This window comes from Alexandromys fortis, unplaced genomic scaffold (genome assembly GCF_014885135.2).
Source record: "Alexandromys fortis isolate MF-2015 unplaced genomic scaffold, M_Fortis_MF-2015_v1.1 scaffold_91, whole genome shotgun sequence".
Lineage (NCBI taxonomy): Eukaryota > Metazoa > Chordata > Mammalia > Rodentia > Cricetidae > Alexandromys > Alexandromys fortis.
In genome coordinates, this window is record NW_026067968.1 from 1621729 (window position 1) to 1637616 (window position 15888).

The window sequence follows — 15888 nt, forward strand, 5'->3', positions numbered from 1 at the left end:
GATGGTTTCCTGGACCTGTGGAGCCAAGGAAGCCCACTCAGTCCTAAGTTGTTTCTTTTTAGGTGTTTGGTCACAGAATAAAGAAAGTCATGAGCACAGGGTGCTGACACAACACCCGGACTGTGACATTCTTTTTCTTCAGTATTCTTAAAGGACTAAGACAGTGACCAATGAACATTAGCCTTTGCTCCATCCAGTATGGGGCCCATTCTTCCCTCTGCCTATCTCAAAGTCTACTTTCCCACTTGACACATGAACAAGTAACTAGACAAAGGCAGACGGAAGCACCACTCTCTGAGTAATTCTTGGTCTCTACCTGTTGGACAACGTGTGTCTTAGTTTCATCACTGTGGTAAAACACCACAATCAAAGATGACTTGGGGAGGAAAGGATTTATGTCTCTTACTCTTCCACATCACAGTTCACCATCAAAGGAAGCAAGGGCAGGAAGTCAAGGCAGGAGCTGAACCAGGGACCTTGGGAGTGCCGCTCACTGGCTAGCTCCTCATGAATTGTTCAATTTGTTTTCTTATGCACCCCAGGATTACTTGGTCAGGGGTGGCCTCATCCACAATGTCCTGGGCTCTCCCACATCAATCACTAATTTAAAAAATGCACTACTGGCTTGCCCACAAGCCAATCTGTTGGGGTATTTTCTCAACCGAGTCTGTCTTGCCAAATGGCTCTAGTGTGTGTCACATTGACCTAAAACTAGCCAGCACAGAGTAAAAGCCTGTTTGGGAACCAAGTTAGCTTTGGCCAGTGAGTTGTGACGTAAAGTATGACCCACTTCCGGTACACCACAGCCCTCCAGTTATGTCCCCATTGCTGCTTCCACAGCAAATGTCAGCAGAATGGCAGCTGTTGCACACACTCAAGTCTTGAAGTGAGGCCTTAAAGGATCTGCCCACCTTTAGGCCCATGGCAGACCCAGTGCATTAAGAGAGAATGAAGCCTGGGTTCTGTAGGTTGTTGCATGTTGAGGGTTATATTCCCCACAGTCCCAGGCATAAATACCTGGTCTATAGTTGGTTTCACTGGGGAGGTTTAGGTGCTGCCACTGCTTATTGAGAGGAAGGGTGTCACTGGGGGTTGGCTTTGAGATTAAGAGCCTCGGACTACTTCCAGCTCCCATTCTGCTTCAGTTCACATTTGAAGATACGAATCCTTAGCTTTCTGCTCTGGCCACCATGATGAACTCTTACCCTTCAGGAACCATGTGACAAAATCAACTCCTTTCAGAGTTCATTTTGGTCAAGGTGTTTTATCACAGCAACAGAAGAAAAAACAAATCAATACAATTAAAGCATAGGGATTCTTGTCACCTGATACAATGCGACAAAGATGGTGACACTTGCTATACGCTAATGCTCGGTACAATCACCCGTGGACTGTCTACCCAAGGTGTTTGCAACCACATGCTACTCCTGGTGAATCTGCAGCTAAACAGCCCAAAGCCATGTCAAGAAGCTGGGGAATACAGCGTGTGTGGCAAAGCTATACGTCCGTGAACTGGCGTCAGCATTTGTTACCACGGAAAAGTAGGAAAGAGCTGTCGGACTGAGCTGGTGCTATTCAGTGTGCGTGACTGAAGGAAGCGATAGTGGCATGCAGCATTATAAGCAATTGTGCTTGATGCAGGGTTCGCTGGGATCCATTCATAGTTTGGAGCCATTTCCAGATGCCAGGCACCACTCTGTGTGTGGTAGCAGGGGCTAATATTTCTAAACATATTTCGGCTCCATGACACCTTAATAGCATATGATAACACTCGCCTCCCTTTTAGAAAAATGGATACTCTCATTTCTCTAAACACAGGGCCTTTCCTTCTAACCATTTCCATTTATATGCAAATTTCAATCATGTCCACCTTTCTGTGTTCCAACACGAGCAAAAGCGTGGGAATGAGAGCAGCTTGAATCCAAATTTCAGGAGCCCAGGAACTGCTCCCAATGGGGGTCCCAGGCAACTTTCAATAGCTCCATTTTCTTGTCCTCCATGCTTCTAAGTTCTGTCTCAAAGGGAGTATTTTGCCGCTATTAGAAGGAGTGGCTAAGGCAGAGGAAAGGACAGCTTTGTGACAAGGTCAAGTGGTGGAGGGTTCGGTTAGAGACTGTGCCACTTTGATAGACTCTGGGGTGCATAGGTCACCCCCACCTCCCAGGGACAGAACCCGGGAATACCAGGCTCTTTCGGATGACAACTGTGCAGACTTTTTTTCTCCAGAGATGGGTTCTCCCCTTTGTAAACTGAGACTGCTAGCTAGTTTCCCAGCCACCCAGACATGAATAATCACATAGGAACTATATTAATTACAACACTGTTCAGTCACTGACTTAAGCGTAGTCCTAGTTAGCTCTTACATCTTAGATAAACCCATTTCTATTCATCTGTATATCACTACAAGGCTGTGGCCTACTGGTTAGGTTCTGGCATCTGTCTCCTTCAGCAGCTACATGGCATCTCTTTGACTCCACCTTCTCTCTCTCTCTCTCTCTCTCTCTCTCTCTCTCTCTCTCTCTCTCTCTGTTTGGATTTCCCACCTGACTTTCTTCTGCCCTGCCATAGGCCAAAGTATCTTCTTTATTAACCAATGGAAGTAAAATGTATTCACAGCAAACAGAGGGGAATCCCACCTTACACCTTCTTAGTGTATGCTTCTGGCATCTTGATCAAGCCTCCAGGGAACAAGAGCATGTGGCCAGCACAGTGGCTCCTCCTTGACTATAGACTATACCCAAGGCCATAGCTGGGGGTAGGGAGCTGGAGAGCCTTTCCTCATAGGGTGAAGGGGCTGGTTCACCATGGATCATATGGTGGGAAGGAAGACTGACAGACAAAACACTCAAACAGTAGAATATGGAAACACAGGAGATCTTGGTAACACTTCAGGTGACACCATCAGGAGCTAGGGACCGAGTACTCAGAAGCCACTGTAATTTATCTTTACTAAGTTCCAAAAGGATGATGGGGCTTCCTGTTCTGTGGATTGTGGGCAGGCTCATTTCCTTGGGTCTTAGTTTTTGAAAACATGGAGTTGAGAAGAGCTGGGATACATCCTGAGGCCTTGGTGAAGGTAAAGGTATTTGTGTAAGTGACTGGAAGCAGTACTGACCCCTCTAAGCACACAGCACAATGGTGAGGACATTGTTCAAGAGTGAGGTGTGAGTGTCCAGGCTCTCTTCCTATAACCTGCCTGACGCCAGCCACTGTGTTCTGCAGGGAAGCACTTAAAGCCACAGAATCCTTTGGTGTTGGTGGTGGTGGTGGAGTGGAGAAGTTGCGGGAGGCTGTCCCAGGGACCTAGATGTCTCAAGATCAGAGAGGCTTTAGAAAGACTCAGATGAAGCAACCTGTGGTGAAGGGAGATAGGGAAAGAAGTATTTGGTTACAAACTGTTGGTGGACATTTTAGAGTCTTACCAGAGTCCCACATGATGCGGGGAAAATTAGGATCACCTCTTGGGCTTCTTCATCTGCTTAATAAAAGAACTTACCTCAAAGTAACACCTCCAAGTGGATAAGATGTAAATCTCAGTGGCTACCTGAAGAAGGAAGATGGAGAAGAAGAGAGAAGCCACGCCTTTTGTGTTAGGTATGGAGGTCAGCCATGTGGCAGACAAGCAGCAGAATGATTGGGCAAAGACAGGCTTTACAGAAAGAGGGTTAGGGAAGAAATGCTGAGAAAAAGGGTGGGGAGAAAGAAAGCATTATTCTGAGTAGTGCAGGAAAACAAGGAGACTTACAAGTCTTTGGTTTTTAAGCAACTGCTCTAGGTGGAGAAAACTCTGGAAATGAACAGTACATCATTTAAAGGGATAATTATTCTACCCATTACTTTAGCAAGGCTTAATGTGAGCCTACCTGCCCAAGAAGTAGTCCTTTAGCTACGTAATAAGATTAACTCTTTTTGGTAGCTCAGATATTAGTTTTTCACCCAAGCCAGAGAAACCGTTTTCCCTAATGATGCTGGCTGCTGTAACAAACCTAAGATGAAGCCTGAATCCTGGAGGCTACACCTCATAATCTATATGCGGTCACCACTGTGAATTGTAATGGTTTTTTCCAGCACTCCTTCCCAGCCTGGAAAGGTGTGAAGTGTCTACCTGCCTCTAGTACCTATTACAGGCTACACTGATCAAGGTTGCAGGGGGGTTGAAGATCTCTTTTCTATTTTGTGTTAACTGTTTACTTGAAAGGATCAAATGGAATCTTAGAAGACTAATATCTGGGCACGTCTATGAAGAGTTTTCTAGGCTGGGTTAATGGATATTGGATAACATGTCCTAAATATAGACAGCACTGTCCCATCAGGGTGTTGAATTAAATGAAAAGAGAAAGTGAGCTGAGTATCAGCTTTCACCACTGCCTGCTCTCAACTGAGTATCCAAATGTGACCAAGCTCCTCACACTCTCTGCCATGATTCCCTCACCATGGTGGAGTGTATCACCCCAACCTCCTCACACTCTCTGTCATGATCCTCTCATCATGATGACGTATATCACCCCAACCTCCTCACACTCCTCTGTCATGATCCCCTCACTGTGATGGACTGTATCACTCCAACCTCCTCACACTCCTCCACCATGATCCCCTCACCATGATGACATGTATCACCTCTAAATGCAAACCAGAACAAACCATTCCTTCCACTATTTGCTTTTTGCCAGGAATTTGGTGTTGTCTAGCAGTTTTCTTGGAGATTTCCATCCAGGAGGAAAATTCACTAAGCTCAGTACATTAACAACTCTTACCTTCCAAGAAGTCACCCCTGGTTTCAAGTTTCTACAAGTTTCTCTATTAGCTTGGATGGGGAAGGGAGCCTGGGAGAGTCTTGGTTTCCTTGCCTACAAAATGGCAATCTCAATGCCTGGTCCAGGATTGTAAGAATTAAAAAAGAAAATGAATGAAAAGAAATAAATAAATGAAAGAAAGAATTTCAGCTATGATGGGTCTTTAGTGACTATTATTACCTGGGACTACCTATACCCTGTCTCCCCAAGAACTGTGATGTACATTTCTGTATCATGATCACTAGGCAGGGGAAAGATGGTACTCAACATAATACCTGCTATTTAGATGCCAGTTCATTTGCACCTACAACTCCTTCTACCCCAGTGATTCAAACTCTATTTGAAGAGTTTCTGTGATGGACCCCTGAGGACAGCAGCAGCAGCAGCAGCGACACTGGGAGGCAGTGTCCAAGCCTATGTTCCATCCATTTACATCAATCTTGCATTGATGGGAGCATGTTAGGAGTGTGGGTGAGAAGCATGGGTTCTGCTGATTTGGGCTGGGCATAGGGCACTGCTGTTGCCCAGAGCTAGCAGAGCTAAGAAGTCTGGATAATTCCCAAAGATCATCTCTTTCAGACCAACCTTTCAAACAATAGGCGGTTTTCAGCTCAGTGAGAATTGCAGCATGTCCTGCAGCTGTTTCCGAACACAGGGGCATGGACTCGGCCTCAAGAGATGACCCCCTTGTCATAAAGAATGACCCCCTTGTCTGGGTTCCATTCTCCTAAAGTGTTAGAATATGGAATAACCTCTTCTCTGAGCATTTATTCAGTCAGGGCTCACCACAGGGAGTGCTTCCCTAGAAACTTGTTTCAGCTGCCTGGGGAGATGGCTCAATGGGTATAATACTTGCTGCACAGGCACTGAGGACCTGAGATCTGATCCCCAGCACCCACATAAAAAGCCAGGTATTGTGGTGCATGTCTGTAGCAGAGGCAGAAGGACCCTTGAAGCTTTCTAGGCATTCAGGTTCAGTGAGAGGCCCTGTCTCAAAAATATTATGTGGGAAGCAATTGAGGGTGGCACTCAATGAACATCTTATTTTTACAGACATGTTCACACCTAACATGTTCACATTTGTACAACACAAACACAGCATTTTCAGTTATGCAGCCCTGTGTATAACTGGGCACTGTGCTGGGCTCTCAGGAGACTGTGGTCCAATGAAAGAGAGAAGTATGAGAGCCAGCTTTCACCATGGAGGATGAGACATGCTGGAAGCCTTGAGGTCACCATGAAGGAGACACCTGTCTTTTACTGGGTGTGGCTTCCCAGAGAAGACTGTGGGTGCAGTGAATTGTAAAATACAAGTAAGAGCCAGCACAAGGTTTGGAGGACACAGGGTGTCCTCCTCAAGCTTGTGTTTTTTTCTCCTTGACAAAATTTATAGTTTTTTAGCTGTGATACAAAGGGTGAAAGAATGTTCTCTGGGAGTAGTGCTTAGAAGTTGGCCAAGCTGGTAAAGTGTGTGCCAGGAAGCATGAGGGCCTGAGTTGGGATTCCCAGCACCCTCCTAAGAAGCCAGGTGCTTCTTCTAATATCAGGAGATTAAACCAGAGACAGCTGAGTCTCTGGAGCTCTTTGAATAACCAGCCTAGTCAATCAGCGAGCTCTGTGCTTAGGAAAAAGACTTACCTCAAAAAAAAAAAAAAAGGGTGCAGGGTAGAAAGATAGCTCTTATCAACCTTTGGTCTCCAAATGCGTACGTCCCACACACATACACATATGCACACGCATACACACACACACACACACATATACATACACACACAGAGCCCTGTGCACAAAATGCACACGGGAACATATACATACATCAACCAGATAAACAAACAAATAAAATCAATCAACCAACTTCCTCTTGGAGTCTTCAAAGAACACTGATTCATTTGGTCAGAAATTGACCTGTGTCTGCAATGTTCTGAGAACCTTTGTCTTTTAAGTCCAAAGTCAACAAGAATATCAAGGGCAACCTGGGCCAACGAAGGGCCATGGAGCAATCACACACAGCATCTTCTAGAGCTTTCTCACCCACCACCACTTTGAAATGCCTATGCGAAGAGTTCTCTTCCAATAGCAAAACCAGGGTCTGTACAGAAAGTGATGTGGCCCAATCTCCAGTCTATGTCAGACATAGTCACCAAGGTATGGACATCACAGATGGTCAATCAGTGTCTACAAAGCGGGCAAGTGACAAACATTTTAGAAGACAACTGGCCGAAACCTTGCGATGTCCAGCCAGAGCATGGTAGGTGCTCAAATGGCCACCCTCTTCCAGCTGCAACCCCAAAGCCTAGACTACTGTGTCTCCCCTGTGGAAAGCATCCCCACCTCCAGGAAGCAGCTGGGATTAGCTACAGTGCTGCATGTGACAGGTGACCCCCAGCCTTCCCCAGAGCAGGACAGATTTACAGGCTTGACTAAGTGAGCTTAAACCCCGGAAAGACACTAATTTTGGTCAGGAGCAGGTGTGTCCAAGGGACCTGTCTGTGAAGTCAGACGGAGGGCCCCGTCTAGGACAAAGCTTGCCATCTAAGCCTCATCCCTGGTCAAAGTGATGACTGGAGTCCTGGGGAAAGACAGAGGAACCTGAGCCCCCTAGCAGATGTGTGGAGCTGGACTGGGGAAATGCTTCGGATTAGTTACAGCATTAAACACAGGTGGGAATGTGGCCGAGATGGACTCCGAGACTGTGAATATGGGTCTTGCTCAGGGGACCCTGGAGGAGCCTGAACTTTGAAGAGCGAGCCCTGGGATTCATCATTTCATCGGTAACTGAAAGCACTGGAGGATGTCAGTGAGAGACGGCAGCCAGGAGTACGCGAACCGTGCTAAGTGTAGGAGGAATCTAGCATCCACAGGAAACAAACCAGAGCCAAGCAGAGACACAACCCCTTGGAAGTCCTGCCTCCATGCAATATGTATTTCTGTATGAAGAGGATACAGTGGGCCGTGCTTCCCCTCTCCTGCCTCTCTTGTGACCATTGCCATGGTCCCCACCAGCTCCCGTCTGTCTTTGACTCCTTCCTTCTGATATCTGCTGTTTTCTGACTACCCCCCACCTAGCACCCAACTCTCCTTTCTTTCAGGTTAGATGCCTGCCAACCGCCTTCATGGTCGTCTGGTCTCTGTCACTCAGCTTCTCTCCACAGCACCTATCTAGCAGATAGAAACTTGCTCAAGTTTGGTTTGCTTGACACTTGCTATCTGTTTCTGCACTTACCACTGTGATGCCAGGTGCCTACAGCAATGAGTGCGAAGAGCCTGCTCAGGTCAGGGTACCCAGTAGCCTGGACAACACCTAACACCCCAAAGAAGCTCAGTAACCCTGGATAGAGTGTTCAGCCTCACTGTGGCCACTGTGTGCAGAGCACAGTAGCTACTCAGGACCTGTTCTTCTCTAAAGGTTGCTGCTGATCCTCACTTGCTTTTGCAAAATATATGTTGTTAATGTTAAGCTCATGTTGCAGATTATCAGTGTCAGAACACACATATGCATGCAATCACGCATGCTTATATGCACACACACGCAGGCATAAACACGGTTGTTTTCCTGCTGGAAGAAACTTCAGAGATCATAAAGTTCTGAGAAACAACTTTTGCAGTCAAGACACAGGGGAGGGGGAAGCAGCTCAAGTGCTTGAGAGCAGCCCCCTCCCAGAGTAGGTCACATTTTCCCAGGGCCAGGAGCATGCGCTTTCTATTGGGGCTCGCTCACTGTGGACGGGGAGGACTCCCAGTCAGGCAGGAGCATGCTAACCGGAGTCAGATGTTGCCTCTCCAGGAGAGGGGCCAATCCCTGCACACTTGGGAGAACTTGAAAGAATCTGGAAGAGCCATAAATCTTGAAGTGGAGCCTTTTATCAACCTCTAATTTATCATGGTCTCTTAATTACTTTGACTGGAGAAGTCATAATCCATATGTATTAGAAATTTGGTCGGTGCAGGCCTGGTTTTCATGACAAGGGCAGTTCCTGACACAGAGGCTTTCACGGAGGGTGATTCCACATGGCAATGACTTGTTCCGATGCCCCATGCCCCTGTGCTGTTTAAGGCCTTTTGTCTATCAGAGCTCTCTACCCATCCCCGTGATGATGTGTCTTAGGCTTATGCACAGAGAGATGGGGAGGAGAGCACTTCTTCAAGGGACTCAAGATCCAATGGGGCAAAATAAAATGTTCTTGAGTATGATACAGCCCATGTGAGCTAAGCATGGGTGTTATACAGCCACCAAGAAAGGAAACATAGCCAGGGGCATCGGAGAAGGTTGCACTGAGGAAACGATGCCCATCGGAGACATGTTAACCTGCAGAATGCAGGACCTGTGCAAAATCCAGGAAGAAGAAGGAGGAGGAGGAAGGAGAAAGGGGAGGAAGGAGGAAGAGAAGGAAGGAGGAAGAGGAGGAGGAGGAGGAGATGACAGAATGTTAGCAAAACAGAATTTTTGGCCACAACTACCAGAGATGGTATAGTAGGCAGGTTGGCACACAGTTGTACCTTTGCTTTGAGACCCACGGTGGTCTTGTTTCTAGCTGGTGGCTTGGCTGAAACTCAACACGGACAAATAGGAATTCTTGAGCTTCCACGGTCATCTCTCTTCTCCCACTCCTTACTCATCTCAGGGCTTCCCCACCCTGGCCTGTGAATCAGGACTGAATGAGGTCCCAGATGCCGAAGTCCAACTCCATTCTCCTATACCGTGTTCTCCCACCCTCCTACACATCTCTGGTCAACCATCAGGTTTCTGCACGCCTGTGTGAAGGCAGAGCTGTGGGAAGCCTCTGGAATCTATCAAGGTGGCACTAAAGAGCCTGGTGCCACAATTGCTAGTCTTGATTTTTTTTTTGAGACAGGCTCTCATCATATTACTCTACTGGCCTGGAACCTTCTCTGTAGATCAGGCTGATTTAGAACTCACAAAAATCTACATGTCTGTGCCTCATGCACTCTGAGGTTAAGGGTATGCATCTCCATGTCCAGCTTTTTAACTTTTGTGAGTCCAGGAATAGAGCCTTGGAATCATTTGTAGGTGTATAATACGTAGCATTCCTTTGGATTCCCAGCCTACAATTAGGGGTCTCTCACCTCCAAGACCCAGCTGAGAGGGGACAGGCACATTGCAGTAATGCAGTTGCAGCTTTACGATTTAGGGCAGGGCCTCTCATCTCCCTTTGGTTTCATTGGCATGTATACCCATTATTTAGGGTTAGAAAATAATGGAATTGGCATCTTGGTGAGTGTCTTTGTCAAATCTCCTTACCATGGTCACTGTGACTCCAAGGCCTTTAAGGCCTGTGTGTTGTCCAAGATTCTAAAAAGGTTATTCCATTTCAGTACATACAGAGAAAAATAGTAAAATGTGGGTGCCATATTGTAGAATGTGCAGTTTTGGATTCTAATGTGCCCCATCTGTCTGACTTGAACTTCTAACCATCGGCCAGAGACAATGGCTCATCCTCTCATCCTCTCTCTATCTGCCAAAGGACCTGTGCTCTGAGCTAAATGGACATTTTCAATATTTCTGTCTACTCAGAACCTCAAACTGCAGTTTTGTTTGGAAACAGATTCTCTATGAGTAATCAAATTAAGATACGGTCATGCTGAATTAGGCTGGCAGGGCCTTCATTCACTGATGGATGTCCCTACAAGAGAGGGACACATGAAGTAGTCTTGCACAGAGGGACAGTGATGGAGACCTGATGTGAAGCAGGCATGCACAGAGGGATGGTGATGGAGACCGACATGGAAGAGGCATGTAAAGATGTACATATGAAGATGGAGGCAGAAGATTAAAAGATGGGAGAGCTAAGGATTGCCAACAAACCAGGAACAGCTGGCAGATGGGGTAGGAAAAGCTCTTCCTCAGCCCCCAGGATTCTCCACCTCCATTCACACTTTGATTTTAGACCAATGTTGTTTGCAGTTATTCACAGTGTGGTCATTGTTTAATGCCAGAAATTAGTATGAATTCTGGATTGGATGGGTTTCCATACCCAGAGGTGACTCCTGGTCATGTCTGAGTAATCTCACTTTGTTTCCTGGTTCTCTAGGGTCAGAAGACTGGGACACTTTGTTCTTGATCCTGGAAGGAGCCAGACATACCCTCTATTCCTTTGCTTGTCAGTCTCAATAACTAACCTCGTTTGGTCTCTCCTGTCCTCTGCCCTTCCTTTCCCGGTCCCCAGATGTGTCCCCCTTCTCATCCATGTCACCTGGCATGGTGGGGGTAAAGCTGCCATCAGGGAATTTGTGTGTGGACTCAGGTAAACCAATCCTACATAAGACCAAAGAGATGACACTTCTCCTTATTGGGTGCGGAATTCTGAACCTGAGGTCTCAGGATCATGAACTAGACAACACTGACATGGGATTTCTACTTTTCCTACTACTGTGTGTTTTGCAAACTCCCTGAAGACTCTCTGCTGCAATTATGAGAAAAGATGCATATGAGAAATTCAACATGTTGCCCCTTTGTAGGCTTTGGGTTATCTATCTCTCCCTCAAATTTACCAGTAGTGGAGGTTTCTGGATTGGATACCTTTGCATTATGCAGATTAAACTCCAAGTCAGGTAAGGGATGGGCCTTAATTCTAGACACTTCACCACACAAAGAAAGCCCCGGTGCTACGTGGGTTTGAGAGAGCATCTTTCTTATATTTTTTGGTTGTGAGTCAGCCTGTAATGGCTGGGCCATCCCTTCAGCACCTTTGGCACCTTTCTTGTGTAGAAATTCAGAGAGGATCCAGGAAGGCTGCTTGGGGGCTAGGAAGGAGAGGATAAAAGCTACATACTACATCCATGGGAGGTGGTGCTTAAAGGCTAAGCCATTTAGAGACTATTTAGTGTTTTCAGCGGAGGGCACCTGTGTGTCATGGTGTGATGAGAGGTGTGGCTGCTTAATGAGAGGGAGGCCCATGGATGGGACTGAAGATGGGAATCCTGAGTGAGCCAGGGACCAGCTGTTTACAGAAGATAGCCTGGCAAGAAGGGTCCAGACTCCCCCCCCCCCAGCAGATGATAGTGTGGGGCCAGTAGGAATGCAGAATTTAATTACCAAGAACCCTGGGGTGGAAGTACTCTGCCTCTCATAGTCCAAGACCCCATTGATAGACCAAATCTGGTCCCCAACTGTCACTCACCAAAGTGGAGGAGGCTCACGGGCCAAATAGTAGACTAAGGCAGGTGTAGGGTTTGTAATCTGGGGCAATAGAAAAGGGTGCTTTGGAAGCACATGGGGGGCCATCATCTTGGACAGCTTCAGAGTCCCAGTCACTTTTCTCCTTCCTGTGACGAAATACCCAGCATAGGGAAGGAGAGATGCAGCTTGGCTGGCAGTTCGAGGGTGCTGTCTATCAGAGAGGAAGTGACGACTCTGGGAACGTGAGAATGTTCAGGAAGCTGGGAGTGAGGAGACCTGGTGCCCAGATCACTGTCTTCTTACTCAGCCTGGAATCCCAGTACATGGAATAGCGCTGACCACATTCAGGGAGAGTCTTCCATCTTCAAGGAACTCAATCTAGACAGTCCTTCGCAGACATCCCCAGGGACTTGACTCTTCAGTGATTCCAGACCCATTGACCCTCACAGGCCTCTGTCTCTGGAGATTCTGCTTAGAATCATCAGATCATTCTGCATCAGCAGATCATTGCACATTATCAGGTATATTCTATATCATCAGATACATTCTATGTCATCAGACATATTCTATAGCATCAGGTATATTCCACATCATCAGAAATTATATTCTGCATCATTAGATATATTCTATATTATCAGATATATTCTATACCATTAGATATAATCTACATCATCAGATATACTCTATATCATCAGATATATTCTATACCATCAGATACATTTTATACCATCAAGACCTAATGGAAAGATGAAAGTCAAAGAGCATAGTTTTGAGCAACACAGAGGCTTCCGCATCCATCCATCCCATCTAGCCCCTAAGATCTCTGCATGGTGAACAGAAGGGAGAATGGGAAGTAACATACTATGCTTACACTGTCTTCTGAGGTTCATGATGGCCTATTGCAAACCCAGCCATATAATAAATCATGTGGTGGAACAGAAAGACACGGCCAAAAATAAACAGAAAGAAGTAAGGGAAAAAATAAGTCACATTGACTCCTTCATCATTTCCAAGGTGGTAAGACTGTGTATATGTGTCCTTGTATATGTATGTAAATGTAAATACATGTGTGCCTCTCAGCACTAGATACCAGCTCCAAAGGGCGGCCATGCAGGATATTAAAAGTTTAACGAGGCGCCATTTCAGAGGTGCTAACATTTCCCAGCCAGAAATAGCAGTAGCCCAAACTTCTAATCTGAAACAGATGATAAGTGACGGATATAAAGGTTGCTTGCTTAGAGCAAGGATAGGGCCTGCAGGGATGCCCGAGAAAGAGAGAGATTGGACATGGATTTTAGAATGGTCCATGAGCTGGTGAAAAACAGCTTCAGCTCCTCTGCCTGAAAGTTTAGTTTAATGGCCAGATGGGGGAAAGTAAGTGAAAGCAAATGGCGCAAAGCTGGGCCAGGGTGGGGGTGAGGGCCAGTGCTTAGGGTGGGCAGGAAGAGAGGACCATTCGGTACCATTCTGAGATCAGTAGCATTGCAGAGGTCTCATATTGGAGGGGCTCAGGGCAGCTGAACCCTATGGTGTGTGGAGTGATTCTTGCTATCCTGTTCATAAACCTTTCTGTAACAATTTGATTTCACCAAATTCAACATCTGGTGGGCAGTTCCCAGGAAAACATGTGTAACGCAGATTCTTGCACTGGAGCAAGCGAGGGGGAAGGGATTGCATGATACACTGCTGGCTGCAGGCAGGTGGTTGTTTTCTAGAGGAAAGGAGATGGTGAGTGGGCCTGGCACCCAAGGAGCCCATCCACCTACGTAGCATTCTAGATTCTTCCATGCCATATTTGCAGAACTTAGAAGTCCAGACTGTGGAGTATTCCAAAGACTGGACTCGGTTTGAATTCTGCTCTAGGTCTTGCTGTATGGCTTGCAGTGTAGTTGTCTCATCACCCATAAGACTCATGGGATGTCCTAGTTCAAACACTCCTGCGAGAGTAAAGGTTGGCAAGGCAACATCATCACTCACGCAAAGTAAACAGCAATAAATATTAGCCATATGTGACAACCAGGGACAACTTCATGCGTCAGAGTTTCTGTATTGGAAGATGAAATGCCGAGGAGGCAGTTCTTGTCTCTAGGAGTTCAAGTTCTACAGAGGTAAACTGAGGTACACAGACATTGTGGGGTGTCATGTGCCACATCTCATCACACGTGCTGCCAAGATGCTAATCTTTTGAATGCTTGTCACCTTCCGGACACTTTAAAAAATAGATATGTCATAAATAAATATATATATCAACTATTTAGTCCTCATATAATACACCAAAGGTCCCTGAAGAAGGGGGAGGAAAGGTTGGAAGAGGCAGAGGCAGTGGAGGACTCCAGAAAAGATGGTTTCTGGACACAGCAGGGCAGCTGCACACATGACCTCATGGAAGTTGTGGCAGCAAGCACAGAGACTGCGCATTCAAGTCACACAAAATCCCAGCATGGAGGAGTTGGGCAGGAAGTCCTGCCTTTAACTGAAGAGATATTGGTAGCTGATGTCTACTGAAAGAGGGAGAGTCCATCTTCTTTGATGGCATGTCTCCTGGTAGGAAGGCCATTCTCCATTGGATGCCCATATACCCAAGTGTGTGTGGTCAGTACAAACTGGACTTGATGTAGTTAGAAAAAAATAGAGACCAAGTATGATGGGTATGGAAGTGAGTTGGGTCTGGGAAATCTTGGGGAAGGGTGTGACTATGTTTAAAATACATTGAATGAAACTGTCAAAAATTATATCTATAACCTATATATGTGTATATATATATGTCAGTATTTCATTAAAAATATCTGTTTTATGGTAACCTAATAGAATTTTCTGATCAATTTGGTTTTTTTGAACACACAATATCACTGTTTGATATTTGCAAAGCCTTTGATGGCTTTCAGAGTTTTCCTTATGCTTAGTCATCAAACAAACCCATGGTGTGGGGACATTTTCGTTATCTTTTAAAATATGCATGCATGTTTTTGTGCACGTGTGTGCATGTGTATAGAGATCAGAGACAGTATCAGGTGTCATCTCCAGAAATGTCACTCTCCTCCTTTGAGACAGAAGTTCTCATTGGTCAAGAACTTCTCAATGAGCCTGGAATCACTAGCCTGCAAGCTTCACCCCCTCCTCAGCACTGGGGTTTCAAGGACACACCGCTGTGACTGCCACTACCTTTTAACATGGATTTTTATATTGTACTCAGGTCCTCACGCCCTTGAGGCAAGCACTTTCTGTTGTCTCACATCCTTTACTATGTGTGATATTTACTCATGATGACACCATAGCCTCAAGTGTTCTGGGAGTAAGTTCAACAGCACTGAGGTGAATATAAGTCACCCCCCAGTTTCATGAACTTTCTATAGCCTAAACTACCACACATGTCTTTTTCTGAGCTATGTTTGACCAGGAAAGCTGATGCATAGTTTTAGCAGCAGCATATATGTTATTTTGACCTTCCCAGTTTGCACTCTCCACATTGGCCACCCTGTCCATGGCGTCTCTTGTTAGGGTTCCTTCTCCATGGCGTCTCTTGCTGGGGTTCCATCTCACACTCTTCGGTTGTTTCTGATCATTTTTCTCCAGCCAGTTTCTCTTGCATCTTCCTAAGCCTTCTCTCCTTTCTGACTGATCACCTCAGCTCTGTTGAGTTTCCTGTCCTCAGCCTCTCACTTTGATCATGCTCCCAAGCAATATGATTTAGGATAGCCTTGGCCAACTTAGTTAACCTGCTATCCATTTAGGAAGGATGCTGCAGCATCTCACCAGAGCCTTCCTTCTCTGTACCTCAGCCACCAGCCCCCTCCACAAGTAGTAGGCAGGAGCGGTTTCACCACGCGCAGGCGACTTTCTGCCACACGTCATCATCCGGCACTCTCATCTGCCCTGCTTTGGCGAGTTCCAATGTCAAGAGCTGGGAGCTGCAGCAATCCTCGGCTCTCTTCATCTGGTTTTAGAAACCTATTAGGA